Source organism: Zonotrichia albicollis, chromosome 10 (assembly GCF_047830755.1).
Source record: "Zonotrichia albicollis isolate bZonAlb1 chromosome 10, bZonAlb1.hap1, whole genome shotgun sequence".
In the NCBI taxonomy this organism is placed as follows: Eukaryota; Metazoa; Chordata; class Aves; order Passeriformes; family Passerellidae; genus Zonotrichia; species Zonotrichia albicollis.
Genome location: NC_133828.1, coordinates 22,292,961 through 22,312,803, shown reverse-complemented (window position 1 = coordinate 22,312,803; position 19,843 = coordinate 22,292,961). Strand labels below are relative to the sequence as shown.

The 19,843-nt window shown below is 39.5% G+C and overlaps 1 protein-coding gene across 5 annotated transcripts in view; it reads right to left on the bottom strand.

Annotated features, from left to right (window-relative positions):
• RAPH1 (Ras association (RalGDS/AF-6) and pleckstrin homology domains 1) overlaps positions 1-19,843 on the bottom strand; it is a 144,958-nt gene that overhangs the window by 62,687 nt on the left and 62,428 nt on the right. Inside the window, exon 1 of one of the 5 annotated variants that reach the window (XM_074548319.1) lies at positions 18,145-18,279. The exons of 1 other annotated variant lie outside the window; for it this stretch is intronic. The gene's annotated coding sequence lies outside the window, so the exon portion shown is untranslated. Of the gene's footprint in view, positions 1-9,075; positions 9,145-9,970; positions 11,119-17,895; positions 18,035-18,144; positions 18,280-19,843 lie in introns of those variants that run through there. 3 more of the 5 variants (XM_074548321.1, XM_074548320.1, XM_074548322.1) reach the window with 3 other exon arrangements.

Here is a 19,843-nt window from a genome sequence, read left to right as displayed (position 1 = left end):
AGCCTAAGAAATATTCTGCAGCCTTCATACAAAAATGATTCCAACATGATACCCGAGTTCACATTTGTATTAATGTCTGTATGTGGCTTCACTGAGATGAGCATCCACAATCAGCTGGCACCACCAGCACCCAGCTGAGCGCCTCTGAGTGCAGCAAGCAATGAGAAACGGGGCAAGCAGCCTCAGGCAGAAGCAGCACAGCACCCATTCTCCTGCAGTTCCTCACAGCCCCCCAGACTACAACAGGCGCTTTTGAACCCCCTACGTGCCAGTAAAACTCCATCTAGTTTGGGGGGGGGGAAGCAGGGGGGAGAACATGAAAAGTTAATGCTATACTGTAGTATTTTCAAAACCAGTTAAATTCTAATACTTTCATAAGAATACTAGGATCACTCATAATCCCAGGCAAGGAATAGTAAGGGCTCACAAAATTCTGTGAAATGGCCAGAAATTAAAAGTGCCAAACTAAGCCTGGAGTAACTCTCACAAAGTAAAAATTTTTTATTCTTTTCACCACATTGCCAGAGGCAAGACTGGAAAATTCCTTTGGAATGACATTTTGAAAGTATCTTCTGCTACACCTTTTACTTGGTGTAAAAAGTACTCACAAGAACCCTGCTACTCTGCTGTACTCTCCCTAATACCTTAATTCTAAGTTTTTTAAGAGAACTCTAATTGCAACCACACAAAAGTTTTGTTTTTCAATGTTTGCAATTATTTTTCTCTTATAGAAAGATGAAAAAACAGCCTTATATTCTGCTTTCTGGAAAAGGGAGAATGACTACTTTCCATTGTCTTTTTCCAGTGGAGACATATCTTTCTAGGACACTCTTAAAGTTTTTCTAATGCATAAGGTATCTTAGAAATTTTTGGTTTCAAGAGGTATACAGAGCTCAGTAATCAAAGCTAGCAGCCAGCTACCAGTACTCTTGGCTATGGCTAGAGTTCCTCATGATACTCTGAATAAACAGAGGTTGCTATTGAAATAATCTGGCTCTAAATAGCATTGCAAGATATATATATACACTCTATTTCTTATTATTCTGACTTGTTATACAAGTCAGAATCCAACACAAATTTCAGAAAATTTCAAATAAGTAACAGCTTGTCAAGAAAGAAATATCCCTGCTTTTTTTTGCCATTACATCTTAAGATCAGATGTCATTGAGGCTGAATCTTTCCTGAACTCAATGGGAAAACGGGAAGTTTGCAGGAAGTCTAAATAGATGACTTTTTAACCAGCCAGACATTTTATTCATTTTTCTCTGATAGAAATGTAATGATATTACCAAGATATGGCTTAAACAAAAAAAATTAACAAAACATAATACCTTTTACAGACACTGATACTACAAGACTGTTTAAAAGCCTCAAAATTTTTGTAGATGTGTTATATTATTACTAACACAATTTCATTTTTTTCTATAGAACATAAAAATTCATGTCTTCATAGGAATACAATTTCAAGCATTACAATTGAGTTAGAAAACCAGGGCTAAAATGAGCTTAATACCGCATTGCATACTGAGTTTGCATCATGCTCCAAGAGCCATGCCCCTTCCTAGGCAAATACAGCCTCAGTTTACAGCACTGGTGCAGCCAGGCTCAGTTCCTTTCCAGAATACTTAAGCCTGTGTCCACAAGGCTGACGGGCAGTGCTGTCATTTCCTTCAGTGTATGCAGCAGGAAACATGGCTCACAACAAAGGCAGGAACGAATACCAGACACACACAACCGAAACAGAACCTACCATCCACTCTGAGCCTGTTTGGGACCAAATCTGAAAGTTAACCTCAGTGAACACCTCTCAGGATTAAGGGTATTCTGGTCATGAATTCTCACAGCTGAAGAGTTTTCTGCTATATAAAACCAGGACAAACTCTTATCTAGACATACATTCTTTTGGCAGGACTATGGGAGGAGGTTCTATCTAGCTCACAGAAAATTAGGTCACCCATTTTATAAGCAAGTATCAACTGCATGTTGAAGTCTGTAAGCATCTCATAGATACTCTCACTCAACAGAAATTTGGAAGAGATTTATCACAAATTCTGCACAGAGCTAGAATAATTATAAATGCAGGAGGAAGGAAGTTCATATTTACAATCTTAGTCAAACAAGAAAAACATTATATCATCTTAGCAGCTGTGTAAGAATTTGGCAAGCCTCTGAGTAAAGTTTTTTTCCGAACATCCCAAAAGAACAATTATTTTTTTTTCCTGGAACATATCTTCTTTGGTATAAAGACCTCTCTAAGGATTGAGCCAGATGAATAAACTACAGAATACAACACTGAAAGTGGAATGTGTACCACAATGAGTATTTTTACTGCTAAAGCAGCTGAGTTGACCACACTGTCTAAGGAATGTAATTTGTGACATCAGAAATGCTAATTATTTGGACCACATTCACGTCTTCATAAGGACAAGGGCTGGCAAGAAAGAACTGATCTGGCATTAATTTGATGTAGCCCAAATGAGGCACAAAGCAGCAAGAGTAGCTATTTAAAATGTAGGTGACAGTGATTAGTTAAAAAGCCATGTAACAATTAATCTCTTAATTTAGTACCCACCTCAATATTTAAAATGAAAATAATTTCCTGGTCGTGTTTGTCTACCGCTCTATGAAAAAGTTTATGCAGATGCAGAAGTTTGTCGCACATCCCATTAGCCCCCAGTTGCATTTCCTCAATTGCTAACAGTACAGTGTGAAGTGCCTGGAAGATTTTTATAGTTTCATTTCTTGCAGAAAAAATTTTTATGCTTGAATCTGAGATCTCTATCTCACACTGAATCAAATCAAAGCAGCAGCACCATGAAAGAATTTACAACGAAGCTTAAAAAAGAAGAATTATTTCAGGCTTTTATCATTTTTCTATCTTCCTTAAGACCTTTAAATGCCCATTCAGGTCTAAGTCTTGCTGAGACTTTCTTCCTAATACCTTTCCAAAGGATTTATAAAGTTTTGCTGATAGCAGCTACAGCCTAGCATACTCTGAAGGGCCAACTTGTTACAAATCAGAACAGGTTTAAAAGCCAAAAAAGAAAATAAAAAATAATTTTTGTAGAGTTATAAATTTCATTCCAAAGGGAGTTCTCTGCATATCCTCCCTTCAACCCAACACATCTATGCAGTAAAAGTAGCTTATAATGACTCAAACATATAGCTGAATTCCTTGTGTATACTTATTTATGAGAAACTTATGCCAGGGTCCAGGTCCAGACTGCAAAGGAATTTTGCATTCGACAGCGCCACACATCTGCTTCCACCAGCAGAAGAACAACATTAGAAAATACTGGTGAGGGCCTTCATCCATCTTCACCCTTCAGAACTGGAGACAGTACTCCATCACAAAAATGAGGTGTTACTGCTCTTCCTATTAAATCATCACCACCTTCTGCCCTCCCTTTCCTCCACAAGAAGCATGCTGAAGTGCATTCACACAGGTCAGAGAATCTCGTCTTGTTCATTTACACCACAGCAGGCAGTTCCCTAACTAACTCTAGAACACAGAAGAGGGATGGGTAGAAAGCATGGTCCAGCTGCCAGAAATGAAGCTCTTTTGCCATATTTGTCATGACATTAATCTCCCCTCTCCTTCTATTCAGTAGCAGAAACAGAATTAAAACTAACAAAATCTTTTGGCTCCCAACTGTAAGAACAAACAAGGATCTTTTAAAAAAGCTGGAAAATTAGGACAAGGTAGAACAGCTCTTCAACTGGTATGACACATCAGAGTAAAGCTAACAAACAATGAAATCTAATTTTAAAATGAGTAGTCTAACTTCAGTAAAACATGATCAGTGCTTTCTGATTCTACACCTGGCATCCAAGAACACTTTCTTCAATGCTTTCCAGGGAGACTTCTAGTAATGTGACAGGAATTGTGCCACATTAGACTTCAGATGTAAATCTTTAATGAGAAAAGATTTTTTTCAGACCACAGCCTGACAGAAGACAAGTTAGCTGTGTCTAGCATAAAGGAGGGAAGTATATTTGGGCCTTTAAGGTAAAGTAATAGATGACCGTAAGAGACACCAGAACCAGACAAGACATTTGAATTTTCATAGCACAAAGGTGTGTTAGGAAACAAGAGACTAAATCATGTCATTTGTGACTCAGTGGCTAAAAAGATTTTACATAAATCAAAGCAATAGCTTTTTTAACAGGTGACGTGCTCACAAGCCATTTTATGAAACATAAAAACATCCACATCATCTGAGTTAGGTATCTAGGCTCAAAAGCAGAGTGCATGTAGACTCTATATACATTTGTGCAAAATGGAAGATCAAGAAGTTAATTGCCAAATTGATTTTGTAGGCTGCAGTGGGACAAAAATCAGACTTAAAATCAGATCAAGGACAACCCAAATATTTAATAAAGTACAAAGGGAAAGGTAGGTTTTTCATAGGAAAAAACTCTAAGCTTTTTGACATGACTATGCAAAATATTTCAGATGCTGTATCCAAAATAACCTCAGGGTACAGATAATGAAAATAACCAAACAAAAAATAGTTAACAATGTGATGAATAACACAGAAATCATCCAGAAGTTCAGTTCACAGGTCATACTGTATAAAAATAAGATGGAAGATACTAATAAAACAGCTTAAAAAATGACTAATTCCAATCTCTTCATTATGGTACTGGAGATTTTTTGATGCAAAGCTCCCATATAAGTATGAATACATCATCACTCCCCTCTCATAATCTAGTACTGAGTGAAGCAGGAAGACCTCTCCTTCCGTGTAGAAGAAAAAGGTTAAAACTAAACTACCTGTAGGGCACAGCAGACAACTCAAGCAACTTGTCTATGCAAAGTCAGAAAGTCCAAGTTTCTCTACATAGATCTTCTGATTAACTTCCAGTAAGGTCTTTTTCTTTGCAAGAGGGAGTGATAGCAGAAAGAAGAAAGACAGCATTACTAAGTCAAGAAAGGTTAGTGTACTTGGGACTGGACAATGGTACACATACCAAAGACAGCAGATACCATTCAAATAATTTTGCAAGTCAAAGACTGGAAGTAATACCTCAACAGCTTTGTCTTAAAAAAGCCAAGAGGCCACAAACAAACACCAAAAAAACCCCCAACCATGAGACTCTCCACCCCTTTGCAAATAGAAGAAAAGCAAATGAGTTAAGTCCACTTTCTTAGGAAAAAGAAATACATGTCCAAAAATCAGTGGAAGAAAGTTGGGAATGATTTCTACACAGTGCTGTTGTTGCAATGCTAAACACTGCTAAACACTGGAGCATGGACCAAGAATGCATTCCCAGTACTCACTGCTATCATTTTCTAGCTGCAAATGTATTAAAAAGTTCAGAAAGTCAGAAAAGAAAAAACCCTTTTATTTACACCAATATACTTTTTGCACACGTGTTCATAAACAGCACTAGTAAAGAGGCACATATTCCATTGCTAGACTTCTCAGGTATTTAAGTCCCACTAAAGTCTTTAAGACAGTTAGATTTTAGGGTTGGTTTGGGTTTTTTTACTGAACTATTTATACACAAGGTAGATATTATTGTGCAGGTAAAGCTGAAACGAGTTCTGTTTTCATACAGCTGGATTTGACACCCAACTGAAAATGCTCTTCTGAATTTAACAGAAATCATGCAACACACTTTGAAGGATCATACATAGAAATAGAATAGATAAGGAAGCAACTACCTGGGCAATTTCCCCATAATATTGAAGGAAATCTTAAAAATAATTTTATTTTACTAAACTTACAAAAAGTCAAAGGGATGGATCATGCTGTTTTGTCATCTTTTTACTGTTTAACAGAATCCTAGAATCTTAACCTCTGACACAGCAGTATAGCAAAAGCCTGACATAACTGTGACCAGTGACAAGTTAGTGCAATACCCACTCTCTGAAAGCCTGGCCGTGAACAAACATGCACTTGGCAATTTTAGTCAAGCAAATAGCCAAAACTCGTTATTTAACGGACAGCAGCTAGAGCAATCAGCAGCGAATGAGTCACCAACGAGGTGCTACTATGCTACAAGTAGCATTTGCTCTGTCAGAGCTGCCAGTGGACTCTCATGCTTATTTAGGAAACTACCTGGCTGTGGTCCCATGGCAGTGCCACTGAGAATGCCCACCAGGAATCCATGCCTGACTGCCAGCACTGTTTCAATGGCACCATCTCTTTCTATTCAGTGCAACCACTTACGAGCTCTGGAAATGAAACAGCTCAACCACAAGCCAGAGCGCGCCCCACAACATCGCTCAAGCAGCAATACCTGTAAAAACCAAATGGGATGCATCCTAAGACCTTGCTTGTTCCAGGTCTCAACTTGCCATCTGATGTCACAACCTTCTCTCAGAAGGAAACCAGTGAAAGAGCAATACATCTGCGGAATCATTCACAGCCTTTGTGATAAGCAGTAAGGTCAATTCTAGCAGCACCTCTTTCCAGCTCTATTATTCCTAACATTTAAAAAACTCTATTTTAAAAAATTCAATCAAGTCACAGAAACCAAGTTCTCAGCCCCTTTTTCCTCTGCATAATCTAAGAACTCATCCCAGTTGAGGAGAATATGCACAAAGCACAGGACTAACACAGCTCATAAACCCTATCCAACCTCCAACCGTGTGCATTTTGAGGTGGGGAATACCAAGAAAAATATCCTGCCCAGTTCTCAGTGGACAGAGTATCTCCTGTGGGACAGTTCTAGCCAACAACATCTAAGTGCATGCATACAAACATAATCCCAAGTGCAGGAAGCAACTGGGCACAGAAAAAAAGTATTTTTCTACCTATCCAGTTTCAAATCAAGAAGTATTTCAGAAGCAAACATTCCAAGATCAATTCCCAAAAAGAGGACAAGAGAGCTACAGAGAATTTTCAAAACTACTCGTTGTTTGCAACTACACTGAAGAACTGGAAGACTGTATGAAGGGAAAAAAAGATGAATGTAACACGAGAGCAGAAAAATTGTGTTTCAAAGATGACAAGGACAGCATTTAATCCATAATATAATGCTTCCTCTGTGGCAGACCTAACTTCCTCTCTTAAAATAATGTCCTGCTCCTCAAGACACTATAAATGCTCAGCAATATAGAGAGGGCACAAATCAATTTGTTACAGAATGCAAAGTCATAGATATTATTTCAGTGATTATTTTGATCACCTTTAAAAAATGATATATCAGTTATTTACAAACATACTTTCTAAATACAATCTTTAACATATATTAGCAGTACCGTGGCAATAAAAATATGAAAACTGCACAGTTATCTATCTGCATCTAACTCAATATCAGGCTTCTGCATGCACATCTAATGACAGAAAGATCATCCCTATTTGCTACTGTTGAAACACAAGCCTCGAACTAGTTCCACATAACTACACAGACGATTCTTGATGCACACAGAACCAGACTGCTGCTACTCTCCCCAGGGAAATGTCACCCATCGCATTATGGATGCAAGCAGAATTTCAGAAATTCTGGCAGAAATCTTAAGGAAACTAAGAGTGTCTTTTACTGGACCTTCAATTACCCCACAGAGCAGTGCTCTTCAGTTTAATAGACAATTCCATCACAGCATTACATCTCTCCATAATGAGTCATGTCAGGCAAAATTTTAAGTTTTCTTTTCAAAAAGTGAACTAATTATATAATATTTTAAATAGTTAACTATCCACATATTCCAAATTCTACTAAAAGACCAAAACAACTTCATATTCTACTTACCACCATTTCAAACAATGGCTATTACTATACTCCAAAAAGTTTGATACTTCACAATGAGTGTCTTGAAATAAACAGACATAATACAAGGCAATGATTTATGATGCACAGTATCCAGATACTAAATATTTAGTCATACTGCAAAAATAAGAAAGGCCCTACTTTTGTAGATATATTAGTTCAATATTCCTGTCAATAATACTGCTTGAATCATGCTAAAACACCAAGAGTTCATTGCAATCCAGCAGAAGTAATTTTAGGAATGAAGCAGCAGCTGCTGAATCTATCAGTAGGCTCTGCCTTCTCAACTCCTACTGGTACTCTGTAATATAGTGAAGGCATGCGCAGTTGTAAACTCAAATATTTAACTCCACGCTGCAAGGCAAAAAGAATGCAGACAACATAAGGCCAGCTGCAATTTTTACACTTTCATAAGAGAACAACTGATCTTCTATCTTGTTTTTCAACTCACTCTAAAATATAAAAAAAAAGTATTTAGGCAGCTTTAACTAAAACAATGTACTACACAAGACACATCGATATCTTGTAGCATTTTATCATGTTTCATCAGACCATGTGTATAGAAATGTTGTTCTCAAATGCTCAAGAGTTGTATAATAGAGCATGCCAGATTAACCTTATCTCAGAAAGTTAATAATGAGCATTACCATACACAAAAAAAAAAAACCTTGGTCTCCTAGTTTCTGGTGATATACATTCTAAACAAAAGGAAGACTATGTACCTTCAGGATTAGAAAAATAATGTAGGTAGAATTTAACATCAGAAGGGGTTACATTAACCTATACAAAAAAAAGACACCAGATAAAGTGTTGGGAAGACATTGCTTTAAAGCACATTCTCCTGTTTTACAAATACAGCCCTATTTTACTACTGGTTAATGCATCTTCTACACTAAAGTGTAAAAGATGCAAGGCTGGCCCATGGTCACATTATACAAGAGAAAATTTACATTGTCATCTTCAAAATTAGAAAGTATACACTTCACAATAATTACTGGAAAACATGACTCATCAGAAGAATAATTTAAAAAGTGAAAGATAATACCATAACTTGCCTTATGCAGGACACTCAGATCAGTCTTTAGACCACAAAACAAGCAACAATAGGTTCACTTTAACCTCTTTCCATGACAAGGACAGCAAAACAGCATGTACATTAAATCAAGTCATCTGCATCAAGTGAATGTTTTTTGCCATACACTATGTGTATTTTCAATCTAAAGGCCACACAAGGCTAACAAACTTTTAAATTATCTGGAAAAATAATAAACACAAAATCACTTCCTAAGCTTTCAGGCCTCACAGTCTAGCAAAGCTAACATCATATATGATACTTGTAAATTTATTAACTACCTGATCCTTCAGGAGAATGAAGATTGACACCTCTTTGCAAAAAGAGAGGCACCCAAGTCATTAAAGTTCGAAAATGAAACACCATTGACGTTGAAAGTGCATAGTCTGAAAATACTTTGTTTACTCTGTGCTGGACTTTCAACTTCAGAATACGGGCCAGTCATTCCAGAAATATTCCATTCCAGCTGATAAAAGTTAATTTAAGATTCATTATACTGTAGTAATAACCAATCTCAAGGATTTTTTTTAACTTGTTGGTTTTGAGACCTTTCTGAAATTTTTGTGCACATTCAGGCTGAACAGATATAAACAGTATCAATACAGAAAGTTTCATTCTAATTACACTAATTACAAGGACAGTGCTTTTGGAGGTTTGCTTTCTCTTTTATTTTCAATTAGAACATCTCTGATTTTCACTAACTGGGATAGGAAGCCCAAAAGGTTAAGCTGAATGCTGCACTATCAACTGAATAGCTGTTGACCGAGCATTCTTCATAAAGACAGTATATGTTTCACTTTAACAACTGTGATGTGGCTAGGTGGTTCCTCTTGAAAATTTCACTCATTTCCCTATTTCTATTTTATGCTCTGCAAGCTGCCAGAAAGGAAAAAAAACCTCTCACTTTTCTATAGGACCCTTGTCCTTCCATGCAATTGCTGAAAATGAGACTTCTCAATTTTGCTGAGCTTCTTAGAAAGTATCTCAGGTCTCTAATCCAGAAATGAACATTTCTTCATTAAAATAATTCTTTCCTTCTACAATAGGCTATAATTTATTTGTGGCAGTCACATCAATCTAACAGCCTTTCAGTTCTAGAGAACGGATCATGCCACTAAGTTATTTATTAATAGACACAACAGAGTAGAGGTGAAAGAAAAAGTGATCTTCTCTTACCCAGTTTCAGCAGAACTGTTCTCCTGACCTGTGACACGCTCAGAGATGGATAAAGTTTCAGCCAGGATTATTGCTTTGCAAGGTTACTAGCGACTGAAAACTACTGACTTCCCTCCTCCATCCCTAAATGAAATGCCTCCATTTAATAGATAGAAGAACTATCTACTAGAAGACACAAGTACTACTGACTAAACTCCAGAGTACCAGAAAGGTGCACTGAAACACACAACCTGCAGAATGCTTCACCAGGAACACAGCGTGCAATCACCCATGTTTCTGTCACAGCCACTCAGATCTACATGTTCAAGTAAAAGGTCATGCTCTTGAGTCATGCATTAAAGATCTAAGTGACAACTTCCTTTGAGAACAGAGATTTGTATGGCATTTTTATTTAAAGGCTTAGAACAACCTAATGAGATTTTTCACGATGGGGAGACTTTTTAAAATGCACTATAAACCACATTTGTGCTAAGTCTTTAGTCACCTCTGAAGGAGAATGATTACTGACACCTTGGAAATCCAAACTTGCATTGGTGTATTGAAACAAATTCTAACAATGATTAACTCGATTTTAAGTGGTGAAACAAGTTCACAGTGATCCTTCCAGCAAGGAGCAGAGCAAGAAGCAAAATTAGTAAGGTAAGGACAAGTAGGTATTTGGCATGTTTGGGGATTTTGTGTGTGTTTTTCTTACATCTAGTCTCCAGTGATCTTTACATACACAAAATCAACTCAAGCATAGTTTAGTGGTGGACTTGGCAGTACTAAGTTATTGGTTGGACTCGATCTTAAAGGTCTTTTCCAACCTAAACGATTCTATAAATAAAGACAGCTTGGAATGCTTGGCTTCTGGCATAGAATCAAAAATCCTATGCAAGATGCTTCATCACTACACAGGCATGAACCAGGCAAGTCAGGATGAAATCAAGAGCCATACATGAGTGAGAAACTGTTGAGGAACAGCCAACAGCAATACCAAAGACTGAGGCTTTAAGTCCAGACACAATCCACAAGTATTGTACCTCCCACAAACAGCTGGGAGAAATCTCCCTGGGCAGCAAACACTGTCCTTGCTTCTGCAGGAATCCAGAGCAGATACTGCATTTATTACAATGTTCTTGTAGACACAGATCTCAAAGTTAACACAGTTTAAGAACTTCAGATCTTTATGTGCTCTCTGGCAACAATATGAGAAAACCTGAGGGAACACTGTCATAGTCATAATGAAATGGTTTCACATTTGTTAGAGTACATCTCTTCTTACCTAATTCAATACTTCTTGTTCTAAATTATAAAAGAGTAGCAAGCAATGAGCTCAGACAAAAGTAGAAAAAAATCCCATGGGATTAAAATTAAGACAATTAGTATGCAAGCAGAGTATTTCTGCAAAGCTAATAAGCTTCCCATGCCAATTTCACCTCTGGAAGATCATCATTAGGATGTAAAAATCAGTCTTGTTCCTAAGACGCTTGAAAGCATGCTGAAAACTTGCTAATTTCAATACTGAGCTAGAACCCATCCCAGTTTTGTAAAGCAGCTCATCTTAGTAAGTATAGGTAACATTCGTCACCTAGATATGAAAATGAAATTATTTGCAAAATCATGGGGCAAAGTATTTCCTTCAACAAATTCTGAAAGCCTTGACAGATGCCTTTTCATATTTGTAAGATGAAAAGAGCAACCTGGAAAGGTGTTTTTCCTTATTTTTAAAAAATCACTTTACATCTCAGAAGTAAAATAACCTAGAATTCTGCAAAATAATCTATAATCAGGATCTAGGAAGATGTATAGAAGGGTGTAGTTTCTCTTCTTTCAGAAGCTCCCAACACATCACCTCTTTAATTTTATCATTTTGGCATGCTGCAGATTATGCTGTTAACTGGATTACAGAATTTACATGGATTTAATATTGCCCATCTCTGGCTTTTGTATGAGTATTTTTAACGCACAATAGGTTAGTGATCTATAAAGCTACCGAAGGATAATTCTGTCAAGAAAAGTGTAAGGAAGGAAAAAGTTCTCTGGGCTCCACTGCTCTTCTTCTCTTACTAATACCATCTCTTTAAGGGACCTACAAGAAAGGAAAAAGAAGCCCACTGAGTGAGATACAGTTCTTGAGTGTGGGTCAGCTCTGTCAGAGATGCAAACAGGGACTATTCCAGGCTCAGCAAATGCATCTGTACAGAGATTAATGACCTGAACAAGTATATATACAGCACATGGGCAACTTTATTTCTTTCAAAGAAGCTGCACAACTGTTTGGCTAATGCTACCTTCTACAGCAACTCCAAGCCTGCAACGACATCACGTCTTTTCAATACTGCTGTACCACAAGGATCAATTCAGCAACTTCTCAGATAAACGTAAGAATACCTCTCCAAATCTATAGGACTTTTGACAGAGAGAAAAATTTGTCAAACATAGTTTCAATATACTTTCCCAGTGATTAAACCAATCACATCAGCATTTTAGAGAGAATATTTTACCCTAACAATCAATAGAACTATTTAAAAGAAATCCACAGACATCAAAAAAGCACTAGGCTTTTTTCATCACTGATTGAAACAATACAGTTGAGCAAAACCATTTTACCATAATGTCTAAATTGCATGAAGAATAAAATTCTACATGCACAAAAAAGCCATATTATGAATTCCATGTTGTAAAGTTGTAAAGCATTTTTCACATTATGCAATGACTTATTCAACATTTACTGTTGCACTTAGCAGGCAATTTAATTACATATATTGAAAGGATTTAACTGTAAAGAGGATATCAGAATAAGAATTCAACCATTTGAGATGGGACTGTTTTATCATCAGTGCTTGATACATACTCATTATTTGCACTTCTAACACTATTCAATGATACAGCCTTTAAAATACAATTTTACAAGCAGGTAATGGACATTTGCCAATTACAGTTTAAGTAAGGTTCACAATTAAGTCTTTTGGACACTTCCAAAAACATTTTTCCTTTTACCATGACCAACTGGATTTCAGAAAATGAAGTGTAAGTTTGTGCAGAGTAATTCTTGACAAGTTTACAGTACTTCCTCAAATAATCAGCATAATTTTTCACAAGTCACTGATACACAACTGCTCAATAGCAGAAGACACTACTAGCTCAACAACAGCTTTAAATGGGGGAGCAATTTTACCAGGCATCTATAACCAAGTTCCCACACTAAGACCATGATGACAGAATAAACTACTTTTTCTGTGCTACAGATGGCTGTTCTTAAAGCAGAAGAGTGGGAACATCGAGATGAAATCGACCCATGTATCAAGCAGCAAGCTCTACTTGGAGCTTTGGGAGTGAACTGTTCCTTCCTACTGGAAGAGCCAAGAAGGCAATGATTAAAGTAACTACAAGAAGTAACTTACTGCACATCTTGACTGTAAGCACAGCACAGTTTCACTCTTTTAAAATTTACTGTAACCGGGACAAAAAGACACCAGGAATACCACAAGTCCTACCAACTCAGCGAACTGCTGCTAAGTCTCTGGGAAAAGGGAAGGACGATGGGACAATCACAGCACCGCAGCAGCCAAGGACCCTGTGCCAGCAGCAGGCACTGGACTTCAGCTCTCACTATCACATGAACAAAGGTTTCTGCCAGGCCACTACAACTGCTCCTGAAACTTTCTGAAAGATGAAGTTTTCAGAGAGGGTGAAGGATGCCAATGAGCTTCCCTCCAGCCTTTTTCCATATGTGCGTTTTAGACAGCATATTTTTCAAATCAGATCTACATTTGAGAAAAATGATCAGGAGGTTCTGTACTTCTCCAAGACTTTTCTACATGAAAGTCCAATACTGACACAAGTAATAAAACTTAGCAGTCACAAAACTGGAAAGTGATGTCACTTCTTGCTCCTGTTTCTTTCTAATCCTGATCTTGCAGAAATCAGCTATTTTGTTGTAATAAACAGTGGAAAAGAGTGAGGTGTTTGTATATGAACAGAACCTGGCATTCTAAACACTTGACAGTACCCTCACACCGCACATGACCACTTCAGCAGATGTCAAATACAATAATTAGAACAACACAATGTTAACATTGCAATAAGGGACGATAATTCAGATAATTTTCACAGAAGGTAAGAACAATCTACATGCAGTTTACGATTTGTGCTACGCAAGATCAGTGCAATTTTACCAGCAACCCGAGTTCTTGAATACTATAATGTTTGCTTAAGTAGATAAAAGAGTTTTACTGCTGTGGATAGTAATTCCCTCACCAGACTCCCTATAATATTTCCGTATAAGAACTTTCACCTTACACGCCGGTGTCCTGAAAAGATCAGAGGCAAGGAAGATTCAACCACCTTTTTAATAACATTTGTTAAAATTATTTTGATGGATTTTTGAGACCCGAAATTCAGCAATGGGTAAAAATTATGTTCTGTGACTATTTTTGTACCATCCCTTGAATTCCTTCCCCACCTGCAGGCCTCCCTCCCCTGACACCTCCAAAAATCCAACTAATTAAGATATGGGATGGCAACAAATTATTTTCCTAATATTTAACGTCAGGACAATTTCAAATCCTTATGTACACCATCTTCCTCCATACAATACAAGTACAGAGGTAGCCTGTAGACCAAGACATTTCAAGAGCTCTTCACTAACAGATGGATTTTAAAAAAGAAGTTCAACAATCAATCTATTTAACATCTTACACAAAACACTTCTGCTAAAGCTGGACATAGAAAATAACTAAAAATCCTACTTGGAACAAAACAGAGAAGAGACTTTAATTCACTAAAATGTCAGAAAATATCAGTCAATATATCTGGATCAAGTTGCATACAAATATTCTACAGATACTTTTCTTAGTCTTTATACAATTTTTCTATATGAAGGATTAGAAGGAACTTCTATCATTACTGAATTTCAGTTCTTTCTCACATGGACTCATTTGTTTAATTGGGTAATTATTTCTAACTTCTAGTATTAACATATAAAAACTAATATACCATTTTCAATGGACACTTTCTTTCAATGGACACTTGGGAGATTAACAAGAGAAATTTAAATCCCTTGCTAATCTGAAGAACAGCTACAAAGGGCAATTATAGTGCAAGTTTCCTTATTGGCATTACCTAACCTAGTAGACATTCCTAAAGGTAGAAAACATTCTGTGTGTGTGCTCACTCAAAATCTGTGACTGCCAATTATCAAAGGTACTTTTTGAATTCTTAAGAGGACTTACACAATATGTCAACTTTTGTTTCATAATTTACATTTTTTGAAACAAAATTAACACTCCACATAGAAACAGGTAAAACCTGACTACTCAGCAGTCTGGTGTCATTTCAATGTATTATTAACTCTTAGCAATAAAACAGATCTGGATTGCATCTTTTTACAAGGCTTGTTTATCTGACATTGCCTGATTCCACTGTAAACCAACAAATTTTCTTCCAGCAATTGCACAGAAAAAGTGTGAAACATGGCAAAATGGATTATTGTTGGGGCCAGAAACAGAAATTGGACATTTCTGGCTTTGGTAAGCGTTTTAACAAGTTCTAGATTTAATCAGCAGGATCCTCAGGGTGAATAGATGTTAATGGGAAGTTATGAAGTACATTATTTCAGTTCTACCTGAAAATTCCATAATAAAACTATTTAACATAACAGAAAAGGCAGAGTGTGATTATTTTGCAACCTTTGGCTTCATTTGAAACACAAGTGATTTGGAGTCTTCTTCTATTAAGAAGGCGATGTAAATTACTTAATGGCTGAAATCTTCAGTACCACTCTTCCTAGTATTTACCTAGCTGGCTTAGTCACTCAGATTTAACTCTGTCCCAGTTTGATAGGTTTTTACTTCCCTCTCCAGTGGCTGAAAAACATTTGAAGAAGGAAGGCAAGTATGACCAGTAAAGATGAGACTAACACAGGATAAAGATCTACAATGTAAAGCACAAAAGAATTAACTGTTTCTAGCTAGAAAAGCCAGTTGATTCTATTGAAAAACTTAAATGCTGAAGACAAAGGACCAAATTCAAATAAAGAAGCAACACTAAAGAAGATTTGTGGTTTGGGGTAAACAAGGCAATACCCACATATTGTGATAGCCAGAACTCTGAGACATCCCTTTGAAAAGCAATGCCTCTTGAAACCCACCCGAGAGAACCATGACCTACACAGGGCATCGCAGCAGTTCCACACAATACTTTAAACCAACAGGTGCTCTCTGTACCCAGGCTTACTGCACTAGGAAAGGAACAGACTCCAACACACAGAAAGCTGCAAACACTTGATGTCAATACACTACTCCACTGTGAAAAAACTACTTTAAATTCAAACCTGAAGGCAGTAGTCTCAAGATACTATGCAAGGAAGGCAGATTGAAGATTATATAAAATTTGTCAGTGTTCTCTTTCACATTTTTCATACTCTTTCAAGAAATTAATAGCCTGTACACTGCACTGCTTTCCTTAACTGTGGTTTATCTCTTACTAATACTTTTCTCACTGCCACCACATGCTGAGTCAGAGAATCAGTGGTGGAAGGATGCCTCATTGCATATCATCTGACCATAAAAATGAAGCCATTTCAAGGAAATAGCTATCTGAAAATGAAAACTGTACGAGGACGATAAATAAATTCCTTGGTGCCACTTACCTTTCTGTTGTATGAAAGCAAAAATCTTCCATAACACAGATTTCTGTACAGTAATTTGAATATCATCCAGTGATATGAAAAATCACATACCAACTTAGGTGCAGAAAACCAGTTCTGTGTTCCACTATCCACCACACCCACCAAGAATGATATTAGTGTATTAAATATGGACGTGTTTAGATCTTTATAGATCAAATGTGGAAAGTATTCCCTCGATTATGACCAAGACTTTTGTTCTTCAAGATGATTTATCAAGTAATTTTACCATTTCTCTGTTTCAATAGGATACTTCTCAGCAGAGAAAAGCTGATTAAAGACAATAAAACTGGAAGATTTGTTGTTCTAGACATAATGTTTCAATAAACATCTAGAATTAATCAATTCATTCTTCTTCTCTAAGGTATTTAACAAGCTAATGTATCCATGTCTGAAGGGCACTAGACGGAACAGACAAAAAGAGACAATTTGTTCAAAATGGAGTGGGTGTGATTCTACAGTCTCACAAAACATCCACCCCTCACATGAATGGTAATGTAAAGATACTAGCCATATGAAACAGTTTACATTTGCCAAATGGAGTGTACCTGTAATCTACCAGTAAAAAATAAATTGTACTACACAGACCGCTGTTCATCTCTTCCTAAACACCTCCAGCCCAGTAACAATATAAAATACTAGTAAAAATTATAAAATCCAGAGACAGTGTTCAAACACGCAGGTGATTATTTTCTGCCCTACAAGATAACAAATCCAAAAGAAACAAAATCTTCCAAAATGAACAGGTAAGTCAGTGGCTTCTTAAGAAAAATAAGTATAGCCATATGAATTTTACAAGGTCATGTGACACTCGTGTATACAGACACTCCTCCTTTCCCTTCCACCATCAATGACTATCCCCAGGCAGAAAAAATAATATACCACACTCCCAGTTTCATTAACACCAACGCAGGCATCAAGCTTGCTTGGGAGGCTCTTTGCCAACCAGTCTGCCTTCAGTAGGTCGTACGGCTAAAAAGCTTAACAGATTTCAGGTTTGACGTTAGATTTTTAGCCCACCATTCCTTCTTGCAGCAGGAACGAGGATTTGCGCGCTTTGTTCCGCGGGTGGCGGCGCGCCTCGGCGATGCCTGCGCCGGGGACCCGGCTGCCTGCGGCTGCACAGGGTGGAGACTCACCCAAGCTGACATTGTCTGCATGCCACACACTACATCCCTCGCGCATCCCCGGCTGACTGCCCAGCCTCTCCCGAGGCATGCCTCATTCGGGGAAAACCCGGGGGGCACACACATACCAGAATCCTCCACCAGTCACCACAGCCTCTCCAGACAAACACACCCGATGGTGCCTGGGGCGTGGAGCGGCGCAGGGCAGACGCGCGGGCCGGTAAACGCGCGCCCCTCCCGCACCCTTCGCTCCGCGGCTCCCGCCCAGCGCCGGCCGTGGCTCGGGGGCCGAGGGGACGCGGCAGGAAACGCCGCCCGTCGGCTCTGCCACCGCCGCCCCCAGAAAAGAGCGAAACGAAGGCGTCTCCGCCACTCACCTCGCCCCGGCTCCGGGGGAGCCCCGGCGGGCAGCGGCGACGCCCCACAGAACAGAGGAGCGAGGCGCCGGGTTCGCTCCTGCTCGCTGCCGGCGGCGGCACCCGGGTCCGCTCCGCCTGCAGACCCCCTCGGCGGCGGCGGCGGCTGCTGCTGCTGCTGCTCCTCCTGCCTCCACTAATGGTGGCCGCCGATACCGGTTCCTTTCGCCGCTCCCTTCCTTTCCCGTTCCTTGTTTCCGCCGAGCGCGGAACCGCCTCCGCCCGGCAGCCGAGGCGCGTCCCTGCCCAGCAGCGGAGACGCCGCTCCCCACACGCCGCTGCCGCCCCAGCACCGCCACCGCTCCGGGCTCCCCCCGCCGCTCACTTCCGGCGCGCGGGCCGCGCCTCGCCCCGCCCTGCCGGGACCGGCGCCAGCCACGGGGGGCGGCGACGGACCCGCAGCGCCGGAGCGGCCGTTGGGCGCGCGAGCGGCCGTTGGGCACGCGGGGGACGGTTGGGCGCGCGAGCGGCCGTTGGGCGCACGAGGGGCGGCTGGCGCGCGTGGAGCCGATCGATCCCCGCGGTACCGATCCCCACGGAGCCCATCGATCCCCGCGGTGCCGATCCCCACGGAGCCCATCGATCCCCGCGGTGCCGATCGATCCCTGCGGTGCCATTGCCCGCTGAGCGGGTCCGCCCGCACCGGGCGGTGGCCGGCGCGCTCTCGGCGGGCGCTGCCCGCGCTCCAGGCAGTTTGGGGCTGCGGTTCCGTCCGCCGGTAAAGGAGCTGCGGGACGTTCCCTGTTCCGATCACCGAAGGTGTCTGTTGTCAGCAAATTACCAAATCCTACCGAAATCCTCGCTCTTGTGTTCCGCTGACCCTGGGCCAGCCGCGGACCGCGCCGCCTTGGCTACGCTCTGGCCCGGCGGAGAGTTTGCCCCCGTTTCTCATCCTACCACAGCTTTACCATGATAAAAATCACAATTTTTAAAGTTATTTACAAAATGGGATAAACACATTGCTTGCAACTGCAGGTAGTGCTGTAGGAGGGGAGATTCGCTTAAATACAGTTCATTGCCTTGGGGCTCCAGGCTACAGCGCCGGAGAGGTGGCATGCACGCTGCCTTGCGCCGGGAACGCGCTTCTCCCCTGTGCTACCGCCGCTGTCTATTGTGACAGAACACAGGCGTGTTTTACATCAGCCTTTATCCGTCAGTATTTGACAGGCACAAACTTCAGTCAGTGAAAGTACAGTATTTTCCATAAATGTGAACACTTATGCAAAATGACGCTTGTTCTACTGCTGTAAGTACTAATTTAACAATGAGATTACAAGCTAGGTCAACAGCAACATGAAGATCTATTTAAAATACAAGCTAGTACATGGAGAAAATTATTTTAATGTGTACATACAATTAAGTAGTTTGAAAAAACAAAGTTCACCCATTTAATTCTAAGATCTAAAATCTTTTGCTATCTAAATTTACCTTAACATGTAATCACTTAAAAATTCTGGACAACATAATAAAATGTTGCAAATTAACAACATCCCAGACAAGTTAAGATCAAGGTTATGGATGCGGAGAGATATAAATTATCAATATGGAATAAAATACATGCATTCATCACCAAGAGACTGCAATAGTCTTTTGGAGTTGCAAATAAAATATTTTTAATCCAAGTGTTCCAAATTCTAGACTGCTACTGATACATTGCTTC